The 15,349-nt window shown below is 42.8% G+C and overlaps 1 pseudogene across 1 annotated transcript; it reads right to left on the bottom strand.

Moving 5' to 3' along the window:
• Nucleotides 1-228: 228 nt before the first annotated feature.
• Nucleotides 229-8,862, bottom strand: LOC307102080 (phosphatidylinositol 3-kinase regulatory subunit beta-like; annotated as a pseudogene). Its single transcript has 3 exons — nt 8,796-8,862; nt 7,493-8,286; nt 229-294 (listed from the first exon to the last, which is right to left on the bottom strand). The product of its transcript is annotated as a phosphatidylinositol 3-kinase regulatory subunit beta-like (transcript).
• Between the last annotated feature and the right edge of the window lie 6,487 nt (nt 8,863-15,349).

Here is a 15,349-nt window from a genome sequence, read left to right as displayed (position 1 = left end):
AGAAAAGTTAGGTTGACACTAAATTACCATGTGGCATAATATCAATAACAGCAGCCACTAAACAATCTGCATTTCCACTTCTTAAAAACAAAATATCCACAATCACTCCAAGTTTTCATAAAGCGTGAAATTACCTCCTGTTTACTGAGTCACAAAATCTAACTGGAGCAGAGAGTAAAGCAAAGATCCAAATCAACATGAGGAACATTTGCCTACTCACAGAAAAGCTCACGCATCTGCCAGGCGCTGAGAAAGCCTCAAAACTGATAAGAAGTAGTTAGAAGCCTCATGCTTCTGGCAATGGAGTTTAGAAATTATTAATATAGAAAATTTCTGCCTCAGAGACTGCAGATCCACACTTGAAGCACAGAAATAAGCATTTTTAAATGTCATTACTTGCACTCAGTGAGAAAGACATACTTAGGAATGCTGAGAGATCAATAACTACACATTAAACTTTCCATGAATTGTTCATGAAAGTTACATCTACCCTCTCAAGTGTGGAAGATAACAAATGTCCTGAAATTTGCTGGTCTGTATTTGGGTGTTGCACACACTTAAAAAATAAATAAGTAACTTTAAAGGTTATTAAACAAAAAATAAAACAAAAATAAGAAAAGTTGAAAGAAGACAGCAATGGACAAGCAAACATAAACCAAAAATCTCCTAAAATCTATAATAATAAAAGCATAATATGCAAATCAACCATCCAGATGACTACGCTATGACACCCACTGGCACCAGGCCAGCCAAGGCAGATGCGATGTGATTGGTTAGGGGCCCTGCCATCGCCCCATGATTGCACCACAGAGGGAGGTCCGAGCCACCGACCAGCAGGGCCAGTGGTCGGCAAACTCATTACTCAACAGAGCCAAATATCAACAGTACAACGATTGAAATTTCTTTTGAGAGACAAATTTTTTAAACTTAAACTTCTTCTAATGCCACTTCTTCAAAATAGACTTGCCCAGGCCGTGGTATTTTGTGGAAGAGCCACACTCAAGGGGCCAAAGAGCCGCATGTGGCTTGCAAGCCACAGTTTGCCAATCACTGAGCAGGGCAATCAATTGGGAGGCTCCTGGACTGCAAGAGGGCACAGGCTGGGCTGAGGGATCACCTCCCCCACGAGTGCATGAATTTCATGCACTGGGCCTCTAGTTATATATAAAAGTCATACAATAATAGCATAACGTAGGATGCCAGGTGGTTTTTTGAAATGTCTAATAAAAGAGCATACCTTTGTAAAATAGATTAAGATAAAATGAATAAAGACATTGAAAATTAAAAACAAGGTACAGTTTGTGAGTCCCATATTTTTTTGGAAAAAATAAAGAACTAACTTGTTTGAAAAAAATGCAATATTCAATTTTCTAGTATTTTTCTACATTATAAGTTTTCCTCTAATTCAGCTATCTCACAAGTAGTGATATTACCAAGTTCAAATAATTTGTAGTTTTCATTATGATTTCTGAACCCATGAATTTATATAGAAGTGGATTGCATTTTTGATTAATGAGTAATTTACAATGAACAAAATGCTCAGATCTTGAGGATACAAATTTGTGGGTTTTCACACTCAGGTAACCACCATTCTAATCATTATATGGAAAATCTCCAACAGCCTAGTCATTTCCCCTTTATGTTTTTGCATTTAAATACCTCACCTGCTTCCTTAGTGGCAACCACTGTTTTGATTTCTCTCATCCTATAAGTGGCTACTTTTTTCCAAATAAAGTTTTTAAGTTTCACCTAATTTGCTGTGTGTAACAGTTGTTCATTCTTTTGTAGTACTTAGTAGTAAATTCCATTTTATTAATCTACCTTGACATATTTATTTATTCTGCTGTTGATGGACACTTGGGTTATTTTCAGTGTTTGGCTGTCTAAGAAGAAAGATGCTTTGAATATTATTGTGGAAGTCTCTGTGTACATATCTGTTCATTTCTCTTGGTCATCTCTTCTGCTATTGTCTTCTTTTGGAGTGTGTGTGTGTGTGTGTGTGTGTGTGTGTGTGTGCGCGCGTGCGTAACTTGAAACATTATATCTAAATTTTTATGGACAATCATATAACCAACTATTGGAAAACTACTGTAAGAAGAAGAAAAGAGGAGGAAGGAGAATAATAAAAGGAAAAAAGAAAGAGGAGAAAAAGAAGTGAAAGTGGAAGGAAGAAAAAGAAGAGGGCAATTCTTATCAGATATTATAAAATATTTACAAGGCTACAAGAGTTAATAAAGTATGCTATTGGAAAAGATATAGACAAATAGACTAGTGGAACAGAACAGAGCCAAGAATCAGGTTTGTATAAACATAGATACCTGGAAGAGAAGAAAATTAACCAATATTAGTAATAAAATAGGAATATTACTATAGATCCTATTGCCATTAAAAGTATAAATAAGGGAAAACTGGAATAAGCTTTTCAAGTTCCACAACCACCCAAAATAATGGAATTTTGCATTTGCCACTGTGAGCTGGACAGCTTTTCAATATTTAAAGATCTCTGGTGAGATTAGTGATAATATTAAAAGATGTTAACTTTTTCTGTTATATAAAGATACTAGTGGCCTGGTGCATGAAATTCATACACATTAAAAGGGGATTAATTAGAGGAAATATTTTAATATTGCTATTTGCCCTTTCTCTATAATAGAAGTGTCAGAGATGAAAGAAAATTAGTAAAATGTATATGAAAATCTTCCTCCTATCAGAGTCTGGGGCATGCCGCAGGACCTAGAGTAAAGTCCCCACCCACCCATGGTGCCTCAAAATCACGCAAGACCCAGACCCAGCTGGCCCCACCCCCATTGGGTGAGATCCAGACCCAACCGGCCCCGCCCTTGTCAAGCCCTGCCAGGCAGGGGGGCTCAGCCTTAGGTCCCCATCAAGTCCCACAGGATAGGGCACAGCCTCTGGTCTCCCAGAGCACCCTCAGGTCCCACGGCCCAGCGTTGGGGCGGGGAGTGCGACCTGAGGTCCCCTATCAAGCCCAGCTGGGCAGGGGGCACAGCCTGAGGTCCCCCAGCCCAGTGCCGGGGTGGGGGGCATGGCCTGAGGTCTCCTGGCCTGGTGCTGGGGTGGGAGGCACGCCTTGAAGTCCCCTGGCAAGCCCTGCTGGGCAGGGGCACAGCCTAAGGTCCCCTGGCCCAGCACTGGGTGTTGTGTGTGGCCTGAGGTCCCCTGTCAAACCCCACCGGGTTGGGGGTGCAGCCTCAGGGCCCACATCAAACCCCGCCTGGTGGGGGGTGCAGCTTCAGGTTCCCTATTGAGCCCCGCTGGATGGGGGACATAGCCTGAGGTCCCCTGGCATGGTGCTGGGGCAGGGGGTGCGGCCTGAGGTCCCCCAGCCCGGGCCGGGGTGGGAGGCATGCCTTGAAGTCCCCCATCAAGCTCTGCTGGGTGGGGGGGTGAGGTCTGAGATCCCCTGTCAAGCCCCACCAGGCGGGGGGCACAGCCTCAGGTCCCCTGGCCCAGCACTGGGATAGGGGGTGCAGCCTCAGGTCCCCTGTCAAGCCCCAGCGTGTTGGGGGCGCAGCCTCAGATCCCCTATCGAGCCCCGCTGGACAGGATTGTGGCCTGAGGTCCCCCGGCCCAGGGCCAGCCAGGGGAGCAGCCTGAGTTCCCCCAGCCCAGCACCAGGGCGGGAGGCACACCTTGAGGTCCCCGTCAAGCCCCGCTGAGCAGGGAGCGCGGCCTGAGGTCCCTGGCCCAGTACCAGAGCAGGGGGTCGTGGCCTGAGGTCCCCCGTCAAGCCCCACTGGGCGGGGGGGGGGGCACAGCTTCAGGTCCCCTGCCCCAGCCCAGCGCCACACAGCCTCAGGTCCCTGCTGATTGCTCATTAAGGCTTGTTACGGGAACTCGGCCTCCGCTGTGGGCGCTCCCATCTTTGTAATGGCATGATGGTCAATTTGTGTATTCCCTCTTTATTAGATAGGATATTTCACATTTGAAGAAGATCCACATGAATCAATGAACCAATATGTTCTAAATAACCAATGGAAAATATTACAAAAGCATGCAATAATAAAAGTTAATACAAAATACAAGATGGGTCAATATAGTTAATGCCATAGAATATGAAAGTACATTTATACAGTTTCAGCTTCCACATTATCACCTTTAAAATACTATAGCTTGTCAAGTTTTGGTATATTAACGAAGAAAAATTTTATGATTATTTGGAAGCATCCCAAGTGTCCATCAGTAGATGAGTGGATATAAAAGGGTAAAGAAAGAGTTTACCCTTTGTGACAGCATGGGTGAACCTAGAGAACATTATACCAAGTGAAAAAAACCAGTCAGAAAAAGAAGTATCATGATTTTACTCGTATGTAGATTTTAATGAACAAACTGAACCAAGCAAAATAGGACCGACTCATAGATAGAGAGCAGGCAGACAGCTCGAGGAGGTTGGAGGGGGGGTGGTGGTGGTTGGAGAGGGTACTGGAGGGGTGGAGAGATTGAGCAAAAAAGAAAAAACAAGAGAGAGAGAACTCATGGGCATAGACAACAGTGTGGTGATTGGAGTGGGGAGGGGGGAGGTGAAGAGGCATAGAGGGGATAAATGGTGATGGAAAAAATAAAAGTAAATAAAAAGGGTATTAAAGATTCCTCCCTTATCTAAGAACATATCTGTATGGGGCTGAATTTTCTTCATATATTTTAACCAAAACAACATATTTCAACAGATAAAATGAAGAAAGAGTAATAATAATTCAGGCAATTTATATTAAATCAAACATAAAAATGATATGCAAAAAATATGAAACAATGCCACATTTTCACTATTTTTTGTTTTAAAACTGTTATTTGTTTCTCTGAACATGTTATTTACAGTAACATGTAGTAGATTTACTGTTTTTAAATGAATTAACAAATGAATATTTTAGAATTCACCCTGTTTAAATTTCTAATTTGGTAAATACTAAGCTATAACCCACAACAACAAAATTAACATAAAATGATAACATGGTCAACCTCTTTGGTAATCAGGAAAATGCTAATTATAATGTATTGTATTGGATATATATTATATATTTAATTAATTTAAATTATGTCATCTAGTGTTTCTAAGGGTTTAAAAAAACTATAAACTACTGGGTACAGAATAAATTTAGGGGCTCATTTCAAGGAATTAATCAGAATATGAACTATTCGTGCTCTTTGCCTCAGCTAATTTACATCTATATATCTATCCTAAAGACACTCCACAAGGTGGATGGAAAGAAATGGTCTCAGCCGTGTTGCTTATAATAGATTACAGAGGGAGAAGGAGAGCAGAGTTTGACATGGAAATATGCTTCTTTGGGATATTGACTATTTTAACCTGTTTTTTAAAAATATATTTTTATTGATTTCAGAGAAGAAGGGAGAGGGAGAGAGAGATAGAAACATCAATGATGAGGGAGAATCATTGATCAGCTGCCTTCTGCACACCCTCTACTGGGGATCAAGCCCATAACCCAGGCATGTGTCCTGACTGGAATCAAACTGTGACCTCCTGGTTCATAGGTCTACGCTCAACCACTGAGCATGCTGGTCAGGCTAACCTGGTTGTTTTTAAAAACTCAGAAAGAACCGTTGACTCTCGCCCTTTATCTGCCTAAAAGGAATTTAGATGGAGGACCTGTTCCAGGAAGAAAGATTCATCAGACAACTATAGTTTATTATAAACTAGCATTTGACAGAGTGGAACCTAGCAAGGTCCATATGTTCAAAGTCCTCACTGTGTCCCATTGTTAAAGATGAGCCAACAAACTTTTATTTACCAAATATTAGCTTTTTCATTTGCATGTGAATCGCCTTCCTGCCTTTTGAAATCCCAAACCACAACCCCTTCTTACTTCAGAATGACATATAAAACTCAACCACCCAATGTGCACCCTTGGGTCTTATATTCTTACTAGAGGCCCAGTGCACGAAATTCGTGCATGGGGAGAGGGTGGGAGGGTCCCTCAGCCCAGCCTGCACCCTCTCACAATCTGGGATCTTTTGGGGGACGTCTGACTGTTGGTTTTGGCCCAATCCCGCAGATCGGGCCTAAACTGACAGCCAGACATCCCTCTTGCAATCCGGGACTGCTGGCTCCTAACCACTCACCTGCCTGCCTAATTGCCCCTAACTGCTTGCCTGGCTTCCTGATTTTGCCCCTAAAACTCAAGCTTCTTCTTTTTTTACTTTTAATATTTATATTTCTTCTTCATTTTTTATTTTAAAAGTCAAGCTTTTTGAGAACGTGAAGTGTTAAACATTATTCCATATTCCTTACAGAGAGCTAAGCATGGTAAACACAGCAAATACTTAATACTTATGGGCTTCTATACAAACACTTTCCAACCAGGAATGTTTTAATAGGCAGTCTCCAAAAACTTGAACTGGAAACCTAAAAGTAGAGTGCTCAGATTTCAGGCATCAGGTGCTATTAGCAGGCTTTTTATCCCAATTAAACTCTAATTCTTAGCTCTCAACAGTCTGGACAAACTGCCCTTCACTGTCTCCAAAGTTTCTTATTTGTCATTATCTCATTTCCTTTTTTGAGTTCAATGTTTTATATATACATCAGTATCAACGTACCATACAAAACCCACCTGCCAGCCTAGCTGGGCAGGCAGGAGGGGGGTCCATGGCAGCATAGAAAACCGGGGTTCTTGTCCCAAAAGAGGAGAAAATGGGTTTACAGTCAAGGAAACAAAATCAGAACCCAACATGATCAAGGAGAACCCTTGAAATTGCATCGAGCGGAGGTGCTGTGGGCAGTGGTGCGTCTCGGCTGGCCCAGCAGTACCTGCAGCAGCCTCATTTCCTGGGAAGCCTGGGGTCAGATAGGGCCCAGCTCTTGAGGTTATTTTTGATAATTTTGCTTTTGGGGGAGGAGGGCTTCTGGGCAGCAGCTCCATGTGGGGGTAACCTGTGAGGGTTTCACTTCAGGGTTTGGAGGGGAAGTTGGATCTGTGGGGTGGGACCGGGCGGGCACCATCCCCAGTCCCTGTCCGGCCCCAAATGTCACAGTTGAGGTTTTTGGAAGTGGCCCAGCGAAGTTCCTTCCTGCCTTCTTCCTGCCCTGACCCCAGGTCTATGGCTTAAAAATCAGGGCACCAGGCTGGGGCTGAGCACCCCAGGGGCCTTTGTAACCATGGCAGATACAGGCAGGGAGAGCTTTGGGAACTGTAGGAACTGGTGGGGGCAGCCAGAGCCAGGGAGGGCAGTGCCCATGGGGAAGGGGGCATGGGATGGAGGAGGTATGCTCCTCTAACAGAGACTTAGAGGCACAGAGACTAAGAGAGACAGAGAGGACAGAGATGGGGATAGAAAGAGTGACAGGAAGTGAAAGACTCAGAGAAAGCAAGAGGGAGATTGAGACAGAAAGATTCACAAAGAAGAGAGACAGACAGACAGACAGACAGACAGACAGACAGACAGAAAGATGGAGTCCTGCTCTGTATGAGTCAGTGGGCTGGGTTGGGGGGGCGGGGGAGGGGGGAGGAGGTCGCACAGGATGTGCCAGTGTGATGGCAAGACCATCGCTGTGTTGCAGGAGGGAGGTGTGCTGGTAATGCAGCACCAGCTCCTTCAGAGACCTCCAGGTTGTAGGGCTCCACAAAACCCAAGCCAGTGGCCATGCGTAGATGACACAGTGCTTGGTATCGCCGTCCACCACCACAGAGCAGGCATAGCAGCCCGCTGGCTGCTCTCATGGATGAGGAAGGTGCCATCCCGCTGGCTGTTCAGCATTTCCTCAGCATTTCCTCAGCCTGCGTGCGGTGATCTAGCCCACATACCAGCTTCGTTCCTCAAGGTGGGGGAGGTCATCCTCATCCTCCATTAGTGCATACTGGTCTTCAGTCTCATTTTTGATTCCCAACCACTCGTTGGTTTTCTTCTGCCGGACGCCTTTCTGGGTGAGCCACACCCGGTACTGGTTTCGGATCTTGTGCAGCTGCCTGAGGTCTGGCTTCAGGCTGTGCATGCGCTTATCGGTCTCACGGTTGTCCAAGGCCTGTGTCCGCAGCTCCGGTTCCAGCTTCATGCGGCTCTTGTGGATCTCGGGGATGTGAGACTTGAGCGGTTCTGAGTTCCGCAGGATCCTCTCCATCTCCTTTTCATCGCCCTCACGCCGGAAGCGCTGCAGATACTCCTTGCTGCACTTCTCTTGAGTCTGGCCCTGCTCTTTGAAGACCTTGATGGTTTCATTGAAGGCTGTGATTGCGGTGCGCTTCATCTGCAGTTCCTGGGAGGTGCGTGTGTACTCCTCCTAGAGCTGGTCATACTCCCGGCTTTTGTCCTCTGCTTCAAACCAAGGTAACAAAGGCAACCTTTAATTCTGATCTTCCTCGCCACAGGAAACAGCAAACCTCAATAGAAATAATTTCCCGCCAGAAGTCACTTCCAAATACTGGGAAACTGAGGACTATAGGGCTGACTATGTACATGCTCAATAACAGGCTCACGTTCTAGCCCAGGTGTCCTCCACCATCCCACAATCCTCTGGGCGCACACTTCCGGTTTTTCTAGCTCCTTAAATGGTGTTTCCCTTCAGTCACGTTGCAAGTCCAGGGCGTCTGGTTGGAGAGGATTTTTCTGTTCTTTGACATTGATAGCTGTATACTATTTGGAATCAGTGAAGTTTCGAGAGCATTGCCGCTGCCATGAACATGTCGGTCCCAAGCACACTCACGAAACAACCGCCCATTCAGTCTACAGCTGGCGCCGTCCTGATTCGCAATGAGAAAGGTACTGTGCTGAGCGGTTTTCCAATCGGATCTTCCTCTTCCTTCCCCAGCACACTCCAAACCTACTCCGGCCGACCACCCCAACCCCGCAGACCCTTAAGTCCTTCTCCTCTATTTCTTTGACTTTCCCCATGAAACTCGCACCCTATTACATTGCCTAGGGGCACCCCTAACCACTCCCTGGGGGGGTGGGGCCAGTCTGGGCGAGGAGCCATGGTGTTCTGGTCTCTGGTCATTTTGGTTGTTATGCTAGCTGGGTTTTTATATATATAGATGGGAACCCCCCCCCCCCCCCCCGCATATACATCCATCATTAATTTTGGACACTTTCTTCTGTTAATCTGCCTCAAGTTAATTTGATTTTCAGCTTAGGCAAAATAATTTAGAAAGATGGGAGGAAAATTATTTTTCAACCCCCACAAAAGCAATCCATATGGAAAGCAGTATAACTCACAAAATGGATAAAGAAGGAAGTTTTCACATTTATTCTTTCATACTTTTATAACGCTGAAAAAGAATTTACATTGAGAATATATTTAATGAACCCATTTGCTTTACAGTATATAAAAATTTCATACAAAATAGTAATATACAGAAAGGCCACCAATTAAAAAATTTTGGTAAGATTACAGATTAATTTTCAAATGAATAGATGAATTACTAACCACATGGAAATATTGGGGATATAAATGGGAACACAATTAATGCATTTGAAAGAGATTTTAAAAGCTTAGTCATATATATTTTATCAGAATAAACATTTGTAGAAAAATGTTCCTCAGCCCTAGCCGGTTTGACTCAGTGGATAGAGCATCGGCTGTAGACTGAATGGTCCCAGGTTCGATTCTGGTCAAGGGCACATGCCCGGGTTGTGGGCTTGATCCCCAGTAGGGGGCATGCAAAAAGCAGCCAATCAATGATTCTCTCTCATCATTGATGTTTCTATCTCTCTCTCCCTTCCTCTCTGAAATCAATAAAAACATATTTGAAAAAAAAATTCCTCAGACTAGCTCCACAGTAGTAAGAAAATGCCATGATCTTAGTTGGTTAATTGTACTCCACCAGTTATGACAAAATACAAGTATAATGGTGACTGAATTTTTGAGTTGTAAATAAGCTATTCTCTATATTTCGAGAGAAAAAAAACTATTGCTGCAGAATATGACACTAGAGTGGCAATAACTTAGAAAATATATGTTATTCTGCATAATATCTAATAATTGAATTCTTTCCAGTCCCTTGGAATATATTTCTTTCCATGCAGTATTATTAATTATGTCAGTATCAGACATTTATGCTGCTTAGTATTCTGCAATAAAGCCAAAAAGATCCTTCAGTGAGTTTAACTTTCCCTGAGGATTATGAATTTCAATAGAAACTAACAGCAATTAAAAATATGCCAGAGAGAAGTTAATGACATCTGTATCAGAATAATGGAGCCAAGAAGACGTCTCCATTAAACCTCTCACGGTTAACAGAGATGATGATGGTAGGAAAACAAGAAAGGTTTCTTGGTCATTTTCTCTTACACACACACACACACACACACACACACACACACACACACACACACATCTATACATGATTTGACTCTAAAACATACAGGAATAAAACACCTTCTTTTATATTATTTCTGATTTAAGCAAGCACACATTTTTACTCTAGGGCATTTTTTTTGGTACTCATCCTTTCTGATATTTTAAATCTCAGAGCACTGTAATTTATTCCCTCACAAAGAGAAAGTCATTCATTTATATCTACCCCCAAATCATATTGGAGAGCATTGAAAGTGCTTTGGCATCTCCTTATTTTATGTGAAATGTTACCAAATAATTAACAAAAGATTTCAGAAAATTGGTGCTGAGAACTAAAAGCATGTTTGCAGTTGAGAAACAAGTGTAAGGCAGCCAAGTTTTCTTCAAAAATAAATATTTAAAAATCCTTCTGTGTTGTTCTAGTCAGGATATTGAAATAGACTCAATTTTATTTGTGGGCGATGTATCATACCCCAGCACTTGGGGATGTTGTGGGTCCTGGAAGCTTGGATCTGAGCAATTTTATTTCTGGTCCTCTAGAATAGTGGTTCCCAACGTGTTCATAGGGGGTCAAATTGATTTTTAAGGGGGGCAATTAAAGAATGAGTTATTAACAGTGAAATTTTTGTATTTCTTATGGCTCTAGGGGCCTCATATACAGTACATAAATATCTATTGTGACATATTTATGCATTTCAGTTCTCTACTATATGTTTTGAAAATTAATTTGCTATTTTTTTCATATCACTTCATATTATTATTAATTTTAACAATTTCTTAGTGATTTCTTCCTCAGTACTTCAACTGTCCTTATGTTCTTTTATTTTTCTCTTTTATGGATGACATGTTATTTGGAAGCTTGTTTAGACCAAGTTAATGGCCTGTTAGGCTTCCTCCATGTGAATAGTTCATCTTTTGAATAATAAGAATTCAAAAGGGGGGCATCAAGATTTTAGAGATGCTTAGGTGGGGCATGACCCAAAAACAGGTTGGGTACAACTGCTCTAGAAGCAACTAAGTCAAATTCCCAAGTCATCTTAACAATAGAACTGAGTGACCATCCCAGGTCCTTTATATGGTGATGGCCTGGCAGTATGTGTTGGTGACGAAGAAATTACTCTGTCTACTGATGCTAAGCAAGTTCAGAGCCTAGAGGTAGGTCCAAGGCCCTGAAGCTTATAAGATTTGGGGAACCTTTTTTAAAGAAAAAGAATTTAAAATCTGAAAATACAAAATTATGTGTGAAAGTAAATATATATTTAGAATGAGAAAAAGAAATCACAACAAATTACAAAATTTTAAGTTAACTGCCATTTATACTAATAAAAGGGTAATATGAAAATTGGTCACAACACCCTTACAGTAACAACCGAACAGCAGGCTGTGTGGGGCGACCATGCCAGCAGGGGGGTTAGTGAGGGACGACCAAATGACTGACCAGCAGGCTGCGTGGGGCAACCAGGCCGGCCGGGGGGTTAGCGAGAAATGTCCAAACAACTGACCATCAGGCTGGGTGGGGCAATCAGGCCAGCAGGGAGGTCAGTGAGGGGTGACCAGGCCAGCAGAGGGGGCAGTGAGGGGCAACCAGGCCGGCAGGGGGGGCATTAAGGGGTGACCAGGCTGGCAGGGGGGCAGTTAGGGGCGATCAGGCAGGCAGGCAGGTGAGCAGTTAGGAACCAGCTGTCCCAGATTCTGAGAGGGATGTCCAACTGCCGGTTTCAGCCCAATCCCTGGGATCGGGCCAAAACTGGCAGTTGGACATCTCCCAAGGGGTCCCGGATTGGAGAGGGTGCAGGCTGGGCTAACAAGGGACCCCCTGCCCCCCATGCACATATTTTGTGCACCAGGCTCTAGTAAAATATAAAATTCCAGAAAAAAATAACCTATACTTTAATCTGTCATATCTTTATTCTAATTTTTACCTACAATATTGATGTCTCTCTTTTTTAATACCGTGGCTAGGAAGCTAGATAATGAGAATACACACGGCATGACATGCGGAATACACAGGATACAACTGAAGTGGATCAATTTTCAGCTTGATCTCCAATGGGGAGGCAACCCTTTCCACCAAAGGGAGTCAAGCACATTCCTTCCTGCTTCACCTCAGCATTACAGAAAACTCTTGTCTTGCAGAGAATAGAGAATAGGCTGGAAATGATATAAAGAGAAAATAATGATGAAGAACATTTGGATTGGAGAAAAGGAAACCACTCCCAGAAGACAAAGTACTGACCCTGACCCCCAGGTTGGGAGGGTTCCAGGGTAATCAACCTGCCACCAGGTAGCATGGCCAGAGCATGAGTGATGATGCCATTGGGGGATTCAGCTTTGACGTCATGTGGTTGGCAAGTCGGGCACTCCGCAGTGGGGCAGGAGCCAGCAGCTCATCCTGGTGAAGCTAACCTGTTGAGACTCTGCATAACCTCCATCCCTGATGGATTTGTGTAAATAGTTCCATATATTATTTATTGCTTGGTTGAAGACATATACCATATTCCACTAGACAGCATGCCAACATCTAAGGAGCAGTTTGCCAGCTGGTGCCATATGAGTACTCATCGAACAATTCTACTGCTTGGTTTTTCTGGGTTATGGGATACATGAAACACCCCTGAATTATAGGAAGAGTCTATTTCTGCGTTTCCCAGGCCATAAAGGTATCCCGGTTGGATTTGATGTTGGATAGGATATCAGAGCATTGAATAAGATTTGTTTTTTAAGTTTACAAATGGCTATTGGGTAGAAGCCCTGCAGACAGAAAAGATATTTCCACATTCAGAATAGCTGCATACTAGGAGCCAAACGCTGTGCTCCGTTTCTCTAATAAATATACGATGTTCTAAGCACAGTTGTGATTAGCATCACCTCCTGATTACGTTTGCAGTAATTCACAGTCATTATCCCAGAATCTGTCTTCTGCACCAGCCAGACAGGCAAGTTAAATGGTCACAATTACCCTCCCCCTCCCCCATCCCACTCCCAGAAGAGATATTAGAACAAAAATGGCCCTTGTGCTCTTATCACCTAGGAATTTACACGGGCTTTGGGGAGCCTTGCGGGCCACCTCCCACTCGTGTGAGCATTAACTATTGTTCTTTCTCGTCTTTTCAGGAGTTCTTTTCTGGGATTGGGTATTTTCCTCACGTGAATGCACTGTAATGCTCTGCTGATCACTTGGGGACAAGTCCTCTGCAGATATCGGGGGGTCTCTTGTTTTGCAGGGCCCCTTTCTTCTGGTGCTCGGTCCTGCAAATGCCAGCAACTTCCAAGTTCCCAAGCTCTCAGCTCAGCTCCTGCCCTCAACTCCAGAGTTCTCTGGGCTCCACCTGGCCTTCCTCCTTGAGATGCTGACAGGAAACTGAAGGCAGCCTGCTGGGACAGTCATGGGCTTTTCTCATTTCCCATTTGTCATGAATCACTGCTCTTTATGCCTGAATTCCAGTGCTTTGAAAACCATTGTTTGATTTACTGTACCTATTTTTTAAAAGATAATTTCAGGCTGGAGGGTAAATGTGGTTACTATTACTTAATCTTTGGCAGAAGTGAAAGACCCTAACTTCATTTGACTTTGAAAACAGATTTGAATGGCTGTCACATCTTGAAAAAGATACCTTCAAATACAGATAGATCTAAATAAGTGAAGTGCATAGTTGTCATGTTTATTATATTATTATATTGATTTTTCTACTCCATCCACCAACTACACAAAAGTCTTTTTTAAAATGTAGCTACTGTACATCTATCTTCCCAGATGCCAACCATTGTTCCTGACAATAAGTGGAAATATTTTGCATTTTTATATTTTTAAAAATGATTCAAAATCCATCAAAACTATTTATTTGGAAATGTTTGAAACAGCTTAAATAAGTCTGTGGTCAAATTTTTAAGTGTGCAGGTATGAGAGTTTTTATAGATGACACACATCCTTTTCAGCAACAAAATCGCATTAGCTGATAGCAATTCCCAAAATGTGCTCTGCATGACAAGTTCCTTCTAAAAGCAGGTAGGTTCTCACTCTTTGTTAAAATCTCACCTTTACCTTGAAGGAACTGATTAAGTCCATGTATCTTGGGAAACATGTCTTATGGATAGCATATTACCAAGAGTCACTTGTTATCACTGAAAAGATCAGCGAATTGGGTTTCCTGGGGCTCGAAACATCAGTGGGAGAAATTGTAAAGGTTTGCCTGCATTTTTTCTGGATGCTTAAATTCTAAATGTCTTACTAATTGTGATGGTCTCACATTATCATTAGCTAACATTTCAAGGCAGAAAACACACCTAACGTGAATTCAAATAGCCTGGATAATTTTGAATGATTTTGACTTCCCTTGTGTCATATCTGATTCCATCCTCATTGTTTCTACCCCTTGATGCGCTTAATAAAGAGCTCTAACTAGGAACCGAAGTATCTGCCAGTTTTTGATGTTTGCCTATGAATTATTGGTGTTATGTTTAGGCCAAGTTCTTTTTTATAGGATGGCATGCAGTCTCTGCCATGACACCGTCACTGTCACCTCCTCTGCACTTAGAACTTACGCCCTTCCCCCAGAATACCCCAGTTACCACATGTGACACATGCCTGTCTTACATACAGAGCTAATTAGGACACCTGTATCTACCCATATAGGACTTGTTAGTAAAGGGGTTGGGGGCTGGTGAGAAGGGTAAAGAGATTAAGCAAAGAAAAATCTCATGGGTATAGACAATGGTGATTGCCAGAGGGAAGGAGGCATGGGGGAAAGTAGAAGAATGTAAAGGAGGGATAAATGGTGATGGAAGAAGAATTGGTTTGGGGTGGTGAACACACAATACAATATACAGATGAGGTGTTATAGAATTGTACCCCTGAAACCTGTATAATTTTATTAATCAATGTCACCCCAATAAATTCAATAAAATAACTTAATCTAGTCCAGCATATAAGCATAAAATTTTAAATATACAATTAAAATTTTTTGTATTTTAACTCACATTCCACAACCCAGAGAGGACTGGGTTGGCTTTAGGCTGTGGTGCTTCCCTGGCTACAAGAAAGGAGAAAATTGGATTCCCAAGGTCATAGCTATTGAGTGATGGAAG

This window comes from Cnephaeus nilssonii (genome assembly GCF_951640355.1).
Source record: "Cnephaeus nilssonii genome assembly, chromosome: 6".
Classification (NCBI taxonomy): domain Eukaryota; kingdom Metazoa; phylum Chordata; class Mammalia; order Chiroptera; family Vespertilionidae; genus Cnephaeus; species Cnephaeus nilssonii.
The sequence above is the reverse complement of the archived record's forward strand: the minus strand, read 5'-3'. Positions and strand labels throughout refer to the sequence as shown.